The sequence below is a fragment of the Notolepis coatsorum genome, assembly GCF_963971535.1.
Source record: "Notolepis coatsorum genome assembly, chromosome: 17".
Classification (NCBI taxonomy): domain Eukaryota; kingdom Metazoa; phylum Chordata; class Actinopteri; order Aulopiformes; family Paralepididae; genus Notolepis; species Notolepis coatsorum.
Window position 1 is genome coordinate 39,706,520 of NC_140181.1, and position 14,660 is coordinate 39,721,179.

The 14,660-nt window shown below is 51.3% G+C and overlaps 1 protein-coding gene across 2 annotated transcripts in view; it reads left to right on the forward strand.

The window, feature by feature from the left end:
- Positions 1-14,660, forward strand: part of sema3gb (sema domain, immunoglobulin domain (Ig), short basic domain, secreted, (semaphorin) 3Gb) — a 147,798-nt gene that overhangs the window by 101,506 nt on the left and 31,632 nt on the right. The gene's annotated exons all lie outside the window — the stretch shown is intronic.

The following is a 14,660-nucleotide window of genomic DNA, read 5'->3' on the forward strand; positions in this document are numbered from 1 at the left end:
TCTTTCTGCATTTTTTTGGCAAAATGATACATACAGTAGATGAGAACTAGGTGCAGACAAAAGGGGTAAAATGAAGGAAAACACATTCTTCATTTCATGGATTCTTTCATTTGTGGTGGAAATAGCCGAAGCTAATAACTTACTCAGTCAAAAGAGATGGTATAACAGGACGCATACTTAAGTCCTGTGCCAACCAGGTGTTCACCGCCATATTTAATCGATCCCTGGCGGAGTGAGTGGTCCCTGCCTGCTTCAAGATGTCTACCATCATCCCTGTACCGAAGAAAACCTCCCCAACATGTCCAAATGACTACAGACCGGTGGCACTCACCTCTGTGGTCATGAAATGTTTCGAGAGGCTGGTCAAGGACCACATTTGTGCCTCCCTCCCCAGTGATATGGACCCTATGCAATTTGCATACAGGACAAACAGGTCCACTGACGACGCGGTCTCCCAGGTACTGCACAGCACCCTCTCCCACCTTGACCGTCAGAAGGGGGGCTATGTGAGACTGTTGTTCATTGACTACAGCAGGGTTTCCGTTAGAATTTTTTTTTGCCGGCCTCAGTGTCCGGTAGATTTCAATCTACCGGTCAAATGAGAGAAATTCCAGTCAGAGTTTATTGAGCTTAAAAACAATTGATAGGCAAAAGAATGACAACAAAACAAAAGAATGACCTCATCAAGGCATGTAGATTTATAATATTTTTACTTAAAACTAGGCTACTTTTGCGTATAAAGTCATTATATTCCAAATAAAATAAGTCCCGAGACTCGTGCTGCTGCCGACTTTAAATCAAATAGGTGTCTGTGGGCAGTCGCCCGACATTAATAAACAACAGTCTGTTATAATCACATTTTTATGAGCTAACGAATTCCGTTATATTGGACATTTGTATTAATTATATCAAGCGAAGAACTGAGAAATTTGGCAGAGAGAGACGGCAACATTTTCGTGGGTTTGCGTGACGACTCTCTCCACCTCGCAACGACTTATTTGCAAAGAGTATGGCGCTGCAGAGCAGCTGATTCAGCTGTTATTGGCTCTTTTCTGGGGACCGCACAGCAGCGCCCCCCACCCAACATTGAATTGAAAATGGCTGAATTGGAGTACTGCTGGAATACTGCATTGTGCTGCTGCTGCTCCGGCTCTGCAGCTTCACAAAAGTTCGCACACCCAGCACTAAGCTCTCGCTGACAACGTCGTTGTCATTATTAGAAGCAACGAGGAAACAAATGTAATGATCGTTGTTGTGAAGGGCCAGATTAAACCGAATATATATATTTATTTGTATATATATATTTAATTGTATTTGTATATTCTCTAATATTCCCTGATATCCCTTGTATATTCCTTGTACAATATGCATTGAATATCCATTCTAGCCTACTGAACATCCCATAATAGTCTCCATTCTACTATTGGTCGAGACCTTGGTGCCAGGCTGCCATACCCCCCAGACCCAGTTCAAACGTACCGCTCAACATGTACGAACAAGTCCTAGTTCCGCGTAGGAATCTGGCTACCGCACCACTAACGGTACTATTTGTTCATAGTGCGTATATATACTGCGCTACTAAAGTAGGACTTCCTTTTTTAGTCCAGTTTCTTACCCTCCAATAGAGTGACAGACGTAAAGCCTCCCCGCGACGCCACGTGTGGGAGTAAGGCCAAGTTCGGCCTACCATCGGTATTGAGACATCGTGTATATTAATATTTGAATAGTCATATTTGGCACTATATCGTCGAGTTGGACGTAGTCTATTAAGCTAATAATAGTCTGTTAATATATAGTGCTTCGTACGGTGAGAATACTATCGTAGTCAGTACCCCATCGTTTCGGGCAGAGAACTGGCTGCTTATCCAGGTTGGTCGACCCCATGTGAGACTGCATCCGAGGAGCCCCAGAGCCGACGAGCGAGTGGACCTGCATACCGGATTATTCTACCGACGACAGCCCGCCTTCCCAGGCACGGATTATGCTTTGTATACAGTGATTATTCCATGGATAAAGACCCCCGACACTGCCGTGTGTTGGGAACCCCCCCCCCCTGGAGAGGACGCAAGGTGAGGAGACGCTCTGCAAGACGAGGTCGCTTCACGTCTCTCCCCCGTGGACCGGAGAGAGCCGGCTCACAGAGAGTCCACCTGCTTTCATCTGTGGTCCAAGGATCGCTGGCGCACCGAGCTGCACAACTGTGGGTTCACCCAGGATACCCTTGGCCGGACGAGGCAGCCAGACTCTACCCCCCCCCCCCTCCTACTCCTGTTGTCTTACAAGCGACCGGATTACCCCCCTTAGTGTATCCAGTCTTATAATCATTAAAGTATCATTGCTATTATTCCTTAAATATTCCAGGTTGTATATTTACCGCCTGCGCCATCAGAGATTGGACATTCTCTATTGATATACCGACGAATACTCTTTGCCATAAAAGTGCATACTATTTCAATTCATAAATGTAATTAAGTGATTAAGTGCTTGCTCTACACACCATTGCTGTGTAGTAATAAATACATACTTCGACTTCGTACATTTGTGTTGGATCCGTTTCATCTACGTGAGAGTGTTCATCATAATATATTTATGCCGAGTACTGGGTGGCCGAATATTAAGTACAAAGGTAGTGGTAGTAAGTATCATATCTAGTAATACAGTCAGGGAATTGTACCCCTCAGTTACAATTGGTCCTTCGAGCCGGATGGTAATTAGTGTAATATTAATATAGTGTTATTAATATTGAAATGGCCTATGATGAACACTCCACGAAACGATCCTCCTAACCAACGCCCGCAGCGCGAACGACGGCTCCCTCAGTACTTAGAGGCTTACGCTGTCAGTCAACAACCTAGTCTTCTACTAACAGTAAACGCGGTAAAACTAGAAAGTAAAAGTATGTCTAACCCCAACGCCCAGACTACCCCGACCATAGAGGCCCCTACGGGTTCTAATGTAACTGACCAAGTTCACGGTGGGGACCAGTGGGAACCAGACATGACTTCACACCCCGCCAGTACTGAAGAAGTAGTCCCCGATGAGTCCCGGGAGGAATACAACGCTACCGAGAGAGAACTCGGCACGGAAGAAGACGGGGAGAGCACCGTGGAGATAGAGCTCCAAGGCTCCGCAAGGAGTACCCCGAGGGAAGGCTCCCCTATACAACCGCCTTCCCCCAGCGAGGCAGAGAGGACCCTACAGCAGGCCTTCCTCATCAGCCTGAACGCCGCTGCTGAACGCGACCGACTGCAGATCCAGCAGCGGAGCGAAGAAGAGCATATAAGACGCATTCAGAGGGAAGAGAATGTGGCCCGAGACCGAGCAGACAGCCAGCGAGCAGCTGCTGGTGCTCTACGGGACGCAGAGCGCGACAGACAGCAAGCGCAACTCATAGAACAGCTGATCAGACGGACAACACCCTCTCCCTCCGCCAGAGGCTCCAGGAACTCGTCTAGACACACCTCCAGGGCGGCATCCCCTAGCCGAGTAAACAACCCTGAACTTGACCAACAGACGAGGTCTATACCCCCCACAGACCACCTCCCCCCACCGGTCCAAGCGAGACCTAGCAACCGGGAAGGAGCAGCATATCCTGTGGAGAGGCTAAACCAGAGACTACAAGCACTGGATGACCTAACTGAAGACGAAGAGGAAGAGGAGGAGAACCACGCCCGACGACAGCACAGTACTCTACCGGACCAGGAGGTCCGGTACAGCCCAGGCTATACTCCCGCGGAGCTGCGCTACAGACCCCCGACTCTATACCCGGGTGAGCACGACGCACGACCCGCACCGAGGAACAGCACCTGGACAAGCGGGCCATGGTACACTGCCGGTACCAGCCCATACCAAGGAGCGGGAGGAGACTCGCCTAGGAGGCCTCTCCCCCAACGCTCGCCGATGTATCCACAGTCAGCGTCATACATTGGCCCGCCTATGGTACCCGACTTCACCCAAGAGAACCGGGCCCAGTATACAGAACTCCGCATGTGTCTGGAGACCATGTTGGTGGATGTATTGGATGAACGCCATAAATACGCCATCCTACTGAAGCACTTAAAGGTACCCCGCGCACATAATATAGCGCTCGCCTACGCGACTTCCACCACCCCATACACAGCAGCGCTGGTAGCATTGGACCAGAGGTATGGGCGCATATGGGATTACGTGATCCAGGAGATCCGACACATCGACCGCTTACCCCCAGCAATAGACAATCGAGCACTGGACGACCTGTCCATCAGAGTGCAGTCCCTGGTAGGGATGTTGGGAGCGCAGAGAGAGAAGGGGAGGCATGAACTTTACGCCAACTCAAATGTGGAAAGGATCTTGGAGAAGCTGCCGCCCGCTCGACAGGAGCGTTTTAGGCGGCAGAGAGACCACCGAGACCCGAATGGCCCCGAACCGAACCTCCTCGATCTAGCAGACTTCTTGGCGAGAGAAGTCAGCAGCCTACGGCTAGATACATTCGGACGGAGCACCCCTGGCTCCAGAGAAGGAACCAGACGACTAAATGATGGAAGAAGATCGGTGACTGTGATGCACCAATCGGAGTCAGTACCGAGCAGCAGGAGCCACAGTACCCCCTCCAGAACGGAGAAGTGGAAGATAGTGTGCCCCTACTGTGAGAAAGAACACTGGCTAGCGCAATGTGACTCCTTCCCCAAGCTGAACGCGGAGGAAGCAAGTCAATGGATAAAGTCCAACAAGCGCTGTTTTCGCTGTGCGCGCTCACACATGGCAGCCGAATGCCGCTTAAAGAAAAGGTGCACCAAGTGCGATGGAGCCCATCTGGACATACTTCACGACAGTAACAGACGGCGCCCTTCACCCGCACCATCCAGCAGCAAAGCGAGCGTCATGTACATCGATCCCGCCAGCAGCAGTGGAGCCCGAGTACTCCTAAAAGTAGTGCGTGTGACACTAAGCTACCAGAATAAAGTCCTGGACACTTACGCCGTCCTCGATGACGGGTCAGAGAAGACCCTTCTGCTCGCCTCCGCTGCGGCCCAGCTAGGGCTGCGGGGAAGCGAAACCCAAATGACAATTCGGACAATAAGACGAGATTTGAAGACGATAAAGGGCGAGAATGTCTCATTCTCTATCGCAGCAAGCAGCCAGCCTGAGCGACGGTACCAGATTACAGACGCTTTCACCAGCCAAGAAATAGGACTGTCGCGGTACACATACCCCGTCGCCAAGCTGATGGAGAAATATGCACATCTGCGCAAGTTACCGATCCCGCTCATAGACAATGCTATGCCGACCCTGTTGATAGGCTCCGACCATGCAGACCTCATTGTCCCGATAGACCGGGTTCATACCGGACCCCGAGGCTGTCCTGCAGCAGTTGAGACCCGTTTGGGATGGACTCTCCAAGGCCCGCTCGCCAAATCTCTCAACCGAAGTACAGCCACTAGATGTCTCCACTCCCGAGTCACAGAGGGAGAAACCGCACTCCTGCAACACGTAGAGCGGTTATGGACCTTGGAACAAATGCCCTTTAAGAACGGAAAGAAAGACATTCGCTCTAAAGATGACATTTACGCCATTCACCTCCTCGAGACAGGGACCAAGAGAGTCCCGGTCAACGGCGTGTTGAGATACGCCACGCCACTCCTGCGGCGAGAAGGAATGCCTACTTTCCACGCCAAGACAGACGCCACAGAACGGTACCTGCTGAACACGGAGCGGCGCTTAGCCAAGAACCCCGCCCAAGAGAGTGTATACCGCGCTGAGATTGAGAAGCTCATCACAGCGGGACACGTCACAAAGATGGACATTAAAGAGGCTGACCAGACCACCGAATCGTGGTACGTGCCTCACCACAAGGTCCATCACAACGGTAAAGACCGCATAGTATTTAACTGCAGCTACCAGATCGGATCCCAAAATCTGAATAAAGAGTTACTGCCCGGTCCCACACTCGGCCCCTCCCTACTCGACGTTCTACTCCGCTTCCGCCAGGAAAAGGTGGCCATCAGCGGGGACATTAAAGGAATGTTCCTGCAGGTGAGATTAGTAGAGGAGGACAAGCCCCTGTTACGGTTCCTATGGAGAGAGAAGCCAGGAGATGAGCACCCAGCCATCTACCAATGGGAAGTCCTCCCCTTCGGAACGACGTGCAGCCCCTGCTGTGCTACATTTGCACTACAGAAACATGTAGCAGAGGACCCAGCAGCGGACGAAGAGGTCCGACACAGCGTAAAGAACAGCTTCTACGTAGACAACTGTCTACAAAGCCTTTCAACCCAGGAAGAAGCCGAGGCTCTCCTGATTAAACTCCGCGCCTCATTGATCAAAGGCGGCTTTGATCTCAGGCAGTGGGCCAGCAGCGATCCGCAAGTACTGCGCAGCCTCTCCTCCGAGGACAAGGCAGCCAGCAGCGAGACCTGGATGGCTACAATCCCGGGAGAAGCCCAGGAGATGACCCTGGGATTGGTGTGGCGATTCAAAACAGATTCGCTTCACTACAGACACAAGCCCCTGACTACGGAGCAGGGAAGGCCGGCGGCGGCGCCGACCACCAGACGGAGTGTGTACACAACACTCGCCCGACAATATGACCCGCTAGGATGTATTCTACCGTACACCACCAGGGCAAAAATGATTGTACGAGCATTGTGGGACAAGGACCAGGGCTGGGACGACCCCATTCCCGCACACCTTGCATCCACCTGGAGAGAGTGGGAGATGGAGCTCCACTCACTCCCAGGCGTTAATATGCGCCGAAGCTACTTCCCACCCACGGTGAGGCCAGAGACATGTAAAATGGACTTACACGTCTTCAGTGACGCCTCAGAGGTCGCATACGGATCAGTAGCCTACTTGCGGGCCCAAGAAGAGGGGGGAGAGATCTACACAGCATTTGTCCTCGCCCGCTCGAGAATAGCCCCACGCAAGCAACAATCTATCCCACGCCTAGAGCTCTGCGCAGCCCTAGCCGGAGCGCACCTAGCCACGCTCATCCAACGTGAGCTCACCATACCGGTGTCTAGAACAATCCTGTGGTCAGATTCCACGACAGTACTCGCCTGGATCAAATCGGACTCATGCAAGTACAAAGTCTTCGTGGGAGTCAGAGTCACCGAGATTCAAGACTTAACCGAAGAGTTAACCGGAGAAACAGAGTGGCGCTACGTTGATACAAAACAGAACCCAGCTGACGTCATCACCCGGGGAATGCCCCTAGATGACCTCACCCGTCGCAATGTCTACAGTGACGGCCCAGCATTCCTAAAGCTCCCGGAAGGAGAGTGGCCCACGCCTATCCCGAGGGAAGCCAGTCAGGAGGAGGCTGAGAATAAGAAGCCTGTGTTCTGTGGATTGAGCACTGTTATCTCCGCAGACCCCAACATAGATGATTGCACTACCATAGAGAGTGCACAACAAAGGACATTCCTGCGGCACCACCCGGAGTGTAAGTCCCCCGCTGAAATGTCAGCAGCTAACTACGAGGAAGCAGAATTGCTTCTACTGCAGCGAGCCCAGAGAGACTCGTTCCCCGATGAATTGGCCTGTCTACAGGGAGGAAAGCCCGTCCCATCCGACAGCAGATTAATTCATCTGGCCCCCGAGAGCGACGCTCATACCCTCATCAGAGTGGGTGGTCGCCTACGCAGAGCCCCCAATCTACCGGATGACATTAAATACCCGATCGTATTGAACAGCCGACACAAGGTCACAGAGCTGATTATAAAGAAATACGATGAGGATGTACATCACGCAGGAGCAGAAAGAGTCTTCGCGGAAATCAGACGTCGTTACTGGATCCTACAAGGAAGAGAGGCGGTACGACGCTTCCAGCGAACATGTCTAGACTGCCGCAAGTGGCGCGCGCAGCCCAGCATACCAAGGATGGCTGACCTTCCTCCATGTCGCCTCCGAATCGGTGACAAGCCATTCCACTCAACGGGTATGGACTGCTTTGGCCCGCTGCACATAAAGAAAGGAAGAGGAACCGAGAAGCGGTGGGGTATTGTATTCAAATGCATGACCACCAGAGCGATACACATCGAGCTTCTCCCGACCATGAGCACAGACTCATTCCTTATGGCCTTCCGTAGATTCACATCACGGAAAGGAAGACCGTCTACACTATTGTCCGATCATGGGACAAACTTCAAAGGCGGCGAAAGAGAGCTGAGAGAGAGCTTCCAAGCTATGGGCCCAGAACTTAAGACCCACCTCGCTCCAGCACAGATTGACTTCCAATTCAACCCCCCAAACGCACCCCACTTCGGTGGTACTTGGGAACGGGAAGTGCGTTCCATAAAGACAGCCCTGTACGCAGTACTTGGGGCCCAGACTGTGGCGGAAGAAGTCCTAATGACAGTCCTCACGGAGACTGAGGGAGTATTGAACTCTAAGCCCCTCGGCTACGTCTCCAGCGATGTGGCGGATATCGACCCAGTTACCCCCAACACACTCCTGATGGGGCGGCTAGATCCCGCGTTACCCCAGACAATGTACCGGCCTGAAGAAGCGAACGGCCGACGAATGTGGAGGTACAGCCAAGTATTAGCCGACAAGTTTTGGAGCAGTTTCCTACTGCACTACCTACCGTCTCTACAGACCCGCCAGAAGTGGGTAAAGGAGAGAGACAATTTGACAGAAGGAACGGTCGTCATGATTATTGATCAATCACTGCCCAGAGCTATGTGGCCGGCCGGCCGCGTAAGCAAAGTGATCACCGGTGCCGACGGCAAGGTCCGAGCAGCTGAAGTGCTTGTCCAGGGTCGCACTTACACCCGTCCCGTGGCGAGGCTCATAGAACTGCCCCGACTCCCAGACACAATCGATGATGACCATGACCCTATAACCCTATGACTTTGTGAAGTTGACTGACCCCTACAGCAAACCCTTATGTGTAAATAGACAACGCGATTAATCTGTCTCTGCTTAACTGATTAGGTCTGGGACCAATCAGGGGGTGGCTGTTGTGAAGGGCCAGATTAAACCGAATATATATATTTATTTGTATATATATTTAATTGTATTTGTATATTCTCTAATATTCCCTGATATCCCTTGTATATTCCTTGTACAATATGCATTGAATATCCATTCTAGCCTACTGAACATCCCATAATAGTCTCCATTCTACTATTGGTCGAGACCTTGGTGCCAGGCTGCCATACCCCCCAGACCCAGTTCAAACGTACCGCTCAACATGTACGAACAAGTCCTAGTTCCGCGTAGGAATCTGGCTACCGCACCACTAACGGTACTATTTGTTCATAGTGCGTATATATACTGCGCTACTAAAGTAGGACTTTTTTAGTCCAGTTTCTTACCCTCCAATAGAGTGACAGACGTAAAGCCTCCCCGCGACGCCACGTGTGGGAGTAAGGCCAAGTTCGGCCTACCATCGGTATTGAGACATCGTGTATATTAATATTTGAATAGTCATATTTGGCACTATATCGTCGAGTTGGACGTAGTCTATTAAGCTAATAATAGTCTGTTAATATATAGTGCTTCGTACGGTGAGAATACTATCGTAGTCAGTACCCCATCGTTTCGGGCAGAGAACTGGCTGCTTATCCAGGTTGGTCGACCCCATGTGAGACTGCATCCGAGGAGCCCCAGAGCCGACGAGCGAGTGGACCTGCATACCGGATTATTCTACCGACGACAGCCCGCCTTCCCAGGCACGGATTATGCTTTGTATACAGTGATTATTCCATGGATAAAGACCCCCGACACTGCCGTGTGTTGGGAACCCCCCCCCCTGGAGAGGACGCAAGGTGAGGAGACGCTCTGCAAGACGAGGTCGCTTCACGTCTCTCCCCCGTGGACCGGAGAGAGCCGGCTCACAGAGAGTCCACCTGCTTTCATCTGTGGTCCAAGGATCGCTGGCGCACCGAGCTGCACAACTGTGGGTTCACCCAGGATACCCTTGGCCGGACGAGGCAGCCAGACTCTACCCCCCCCCCCCTCCTACTCCTGTTGTCTTACAAGCGACCGGATTACCCCCCTTAGTGTATCCAGTCTTATAATCATTAAAGTATCATTGCTATTATTCCTTAAATATTCCAGGTTGTATATTTACCGCCTGCGCCATCAGAGATTGGACATTCTCTATTGATATACCGACGAATACTCTTTGCCATAAAAGTGCATACTATTTCAATTCATAAATGTAATTAAGTGATTAAGTGCTTGCTCTACACACCATTGCTGTGTAGTAATAAATACATACTTCGACTTCGTACATTTGTGTTGGATCCGTTTCATCTACGTGAGAGTGTTCATCATAATATATTTATGCCGAGTACTGGGTGGCCGAATATTAAGTACAAAGGTAGTGGTAGTAAGTATCATATCTAGTAATACAGTCAGGGAATTGTACCCCTCAGTTACAATCGTTTCGTTCATCGCATAGGCTATTTAATTTTAGCCTATTTTAATACAATTCAAATAATCAAATTGTGCTTAGACTCAGGGAATTATTTTCACCGGACATTAAGACCGGAGAGATTAAATATGTCGGACTTCAACAGATTTTGCCGGTCAAATACCGGTAATTACCGGCTAACGGAAACGCTGGACTACAGCTCAGCGTTCAACACCATAGTCCCCACCAGACTGGACAAGCTGATCGAGCTGGGTCTGAGTTCCGCCCTGAGCGCCTGGGTACTGGACTTTCTGAGCGAAAGACCCCAGGCGGTCAGGGTGGGGGGTCAGACCTCCAACACCATCACCCTGAGCATCGGGTCCCCCCAGGGCTGTGTTCTAAGCCCCCTGCTGTACTCACTCTACACACACGATTGTGTGGCCAAGTTCAGCTCCAACTCCATAGTGAAGTTTGCAGACGACACGGTGGTGGTGGGGCTGATCTCGGACAACGACGAGAAGGCCTACCGGGAGGAGGTTGAGGCACTGGAGCGCTGGTGCCAGGACAACAGCCTGCTCCTGAACATTGGTAAAACCAAGGAGCTGATCGTGGATTATAGGAGAGGACAGCAGGAGACACACACACCACTGATGATTAACGGGGCTACCGTGGACAGGGTGAGCAGCTTTAAGTACCTGGGGGTCCACATCTCAGAGGATCTGACATGGTCAACACACATAGACACAGTAGTAAAGAAGGCGAAACAGCGCCTCTACCACCTGAGACAGTTAAGGAAGTTCAGAGTATCACTGCCTGGTATGGAAACAGCACGGCACAGGACAAGAAGGCCCTACAGAGAGTGGTGCGCTCAGCCGAGCATACCACGGGTATTGCGCTACCTCCCCTGCAGGTTCTATACAACAAGAGGTGCAAATCCAGAGCCTGCAGAATAATGAAAGACCCCCACCACCCCAATAACAGCCTGTTCCAACTGCTGAGGTCAGGCAGACGCCTGCGAACCCCAGCTACTAGGACAGAGAGGCTTAGGCTCAGCTTCTTCCCCCAGGCCATCAGAGCCTTGAACAATGAACATTGAGTGCCACAGAACACTGAACTATCCACACACAAGCACACATGAGCACACACACGACATGCACGCTGTGCACGCTCACACACTAGCAGCCACTTTAACACTTTAACATGAGCGGGCACACACTCATGCCGCACACACGCACACTTATGGCCAAAAGGAAAGGCCACTTTAAATTAGTATAACAACAGGAACAGTGTATTGCACTACTAAAACTACCTAGCATGTCCTATATGCTCTGTAAATAACTATGTACAGATACCGAGATGTCACACCATGTTACCTGTTACCTGTTACCTGTTTATTGCACAATGTTGTTTTTTTTATTGGATTCTATATATTTTGTACCACTGTAATGCACATCGTTGCGGGCAAGACCACCCGCATTTCATTGTATACTTGTATGCCGTGACAAATAAAACTCTTGACTTGACTTGACTTGACTTGACCTGGTTAATACAATTTATTAACCCAATCAAAGTATCAATAGTCAGAGTAGTTAGGCTGGATGACTCTCAATGTGGCATTAGCTAGAACACCACCGGAAGAGAGCCCCCTCACCGGATCTTCAAACATCTTTATACATTAAAAACGGAAGTGGCGGGGGATACAGGAAGAAGAATGACGTATAGGGAGTGTCGTGACAGTTTGGGTGTCATATGGAAAGATGGGGGAGGGTTTATTGGGGTTAAGAGATCTTTGGGGAAGGCCGGGTGAGGGGTGGGGGTAGGAAGGAAGGATGGGTGAGGGGTGGGGGTAGGAAGGAAGGATGGGTGAGGGGTGGGGGTAGGAAGGAAGGATGGGTGAGGGAGATAACAATAGATCAAAGAGAGAACATTTTGGTTTCATCAAAGAGAGGGGACATGGAGTTTTATCTCCCACAAATTCATTAATGAATCATTAGTCATTTATGAGCTAGACCCCTTACTTCTATCATGAGGCATCATACGATGTATGTGTAGCCCTTTGTCTTCCAACATGGCTGCCTCTAACATAGCAACCATTGTTTTATGTTAGGGTTTGTGGCTAGGGGAGGTGTGTAGAACCCAAATGCTGGACAATGGTTATGAACCAGAGAGAGGAGGCAGAGTCGACAGAGTAAGGTATAATGAAAGGCTTTACTGAGCAGTAGTAAACAAGGCACGAACAAAGGTACACAACGCTAAACTGAGGCAGCTAGAAACAAACGAGAAGTAATACACAGCATGGCTGGAAAAGGCACACGGTGCAAAACACTACCCGGTGAGCAACAGGTGATACAGGATACAGGGAGCTTCACGGGAAACAGGTCTCTGTTCCGTGGACGGCAGGAATAGTACATGAGGTAAACAGAAACAGATCACAGCACGGAAAGGTACTGGCACAGGAGACAAAACAATGGCGCGACACTGGTAGACAGGGTGCGGCATGAATATCTAGAGGAACTAATTAGAATACAAGAAACAGCTGGGGGCTAGGACACAAGAATAATAATACAGGACTAGACGAACAAGACTAATAGGCAGGGACATTACAGATGACATGAGACCAGGCTGAGGCTATGACATGTGATAGAACGAAAATGAACGATGACAATAACAAATAGTCCAAAACGGCGTAGTACCGCCAAGGAGCACACGATGGTGCCAGAGGATGAATGTTCAAAAAGTCCAGATTATGACAGTACCCCCCCCCCGAAGGGGCGGCTCCCAGACGACCCATAAGACCGACCAGGGACAGGGAGGGCGAAGGGCCTAGACCCCGGAAAAAACTGGGGAGGAGAAGGGCCGGGCGCGGAGGAAGGGCCGGGCGCAGAGGCCGGGCCGGACGTTGAGACGGGACCAGGCGAGAAGCCGGAGGCGGGCGACTCCCCGGGGACAGGAGCAGGAGCACGACCCGGACAAGACGGAGCAGGAACAGGGGCCATAGGGAACGAGCTAGCTGACGGGGCAGTCCTAGCTGTGGAAGCCTGGCAAATTGCAGGGGCTGAGCTAGCAGACGGGTTGTACTAGCTGCTAAGGCCTGGTTAGCTGCAGGGGCTAAGCTAGCAGATGGGGTTGTACTAGCTGTGGAAGCCTGGTTAGCTGCAGGGGCTAAGTTAGCAGACAGGGCTGGACTAGCTGTGGAAGCCTGATTAGCTGCAGGGGCTAAGCTAGCAGACGGGGCTGTACTAGCTGTGGAAGCCTGGTTAGCTGCAGGGGCTAAGCTAGCAGACAGGGCTGTACTAGCTGTTGAGACCATGGGGTTAGCCGACGGGGCGGCTCCAGGTAAACTGACCTTGCTAGCTGAAGGGGCAGTCCTAGCAGTGGGGAAACTGACCTTTCTAGCTGAAGGGGCAGTCCTAACAGTGGGAGACAAGCTAGCTGAATGAGCTACACACACAGTGGGGCTAGCTGTAGGAACCATGGGGTTAGCCGACGGGGCGGCTCCAGGGAGACTGACCTTGCTAGTTGAAGGGGCAGTCCTAGCAGTGGGAGACAAGCTAGCTGAATGAGCTACACACACAGTGGGGCTAGCAGGCAGAGCTGAGGTGTTAGCAGTAGGTACTCTGGCAGGTGAGGCTATGCTAGCCTTCCTAGACTTACTAGCTCTCAGAGGCTTGCCAGCAGTACAAACTATGCTAGCAGATGGGGTTAAGGTGCTAGCAGTAGCTATGCTAACAACTGGGGCCATGCTGGCAGTAGAGGCTTCACCAGCAGAGGAGGCCATGCTAGCTGTGGAAACTATGCTAGCAGTAGGGACTGGACTAGTTACCTGGGTAGTGCTAGCTGCAGGACCTGTGCTAGCTGCAAGGGCTACACTAGCGGGGGCTAGGTTAGCTGCCTGGGCAGTGCTAGCTGCAGGGCCTGTGCTAGCAGTAGAGGGTACACTAGCCGAGAGGGTTCGGGTGCTAGCTGTAGGCGCTACACTAGCGGGGAAAACTGTGGTGCCAGCTGCAGTACCTAGTACACTAGCAGGCAGGGCTACACTAGTAGGTAAAGTCAGGGGGGAAGCTGCAGAAGCTACAGGGGCTGAACCAGCTCTAGGGGCTACGCTAGCAGCAGACACTAAGCTAGCAGTTGAGTCCTGGTTCGCTGTAGAGGCTAAGCTAGCTGTAGAGGCCTTGCTATCTGCAAAGGGCCTGACAGGGTTGGCAGTCGGCTGGGGAGTTGGGGTCCTGGAAGAGCACCCTAAACATGTTCCCGGCCAGTAACCGGAGTTCGCATGCTCTTCCAGGACTCCACTTCATCATGGAGAACACCAGGCGATAAG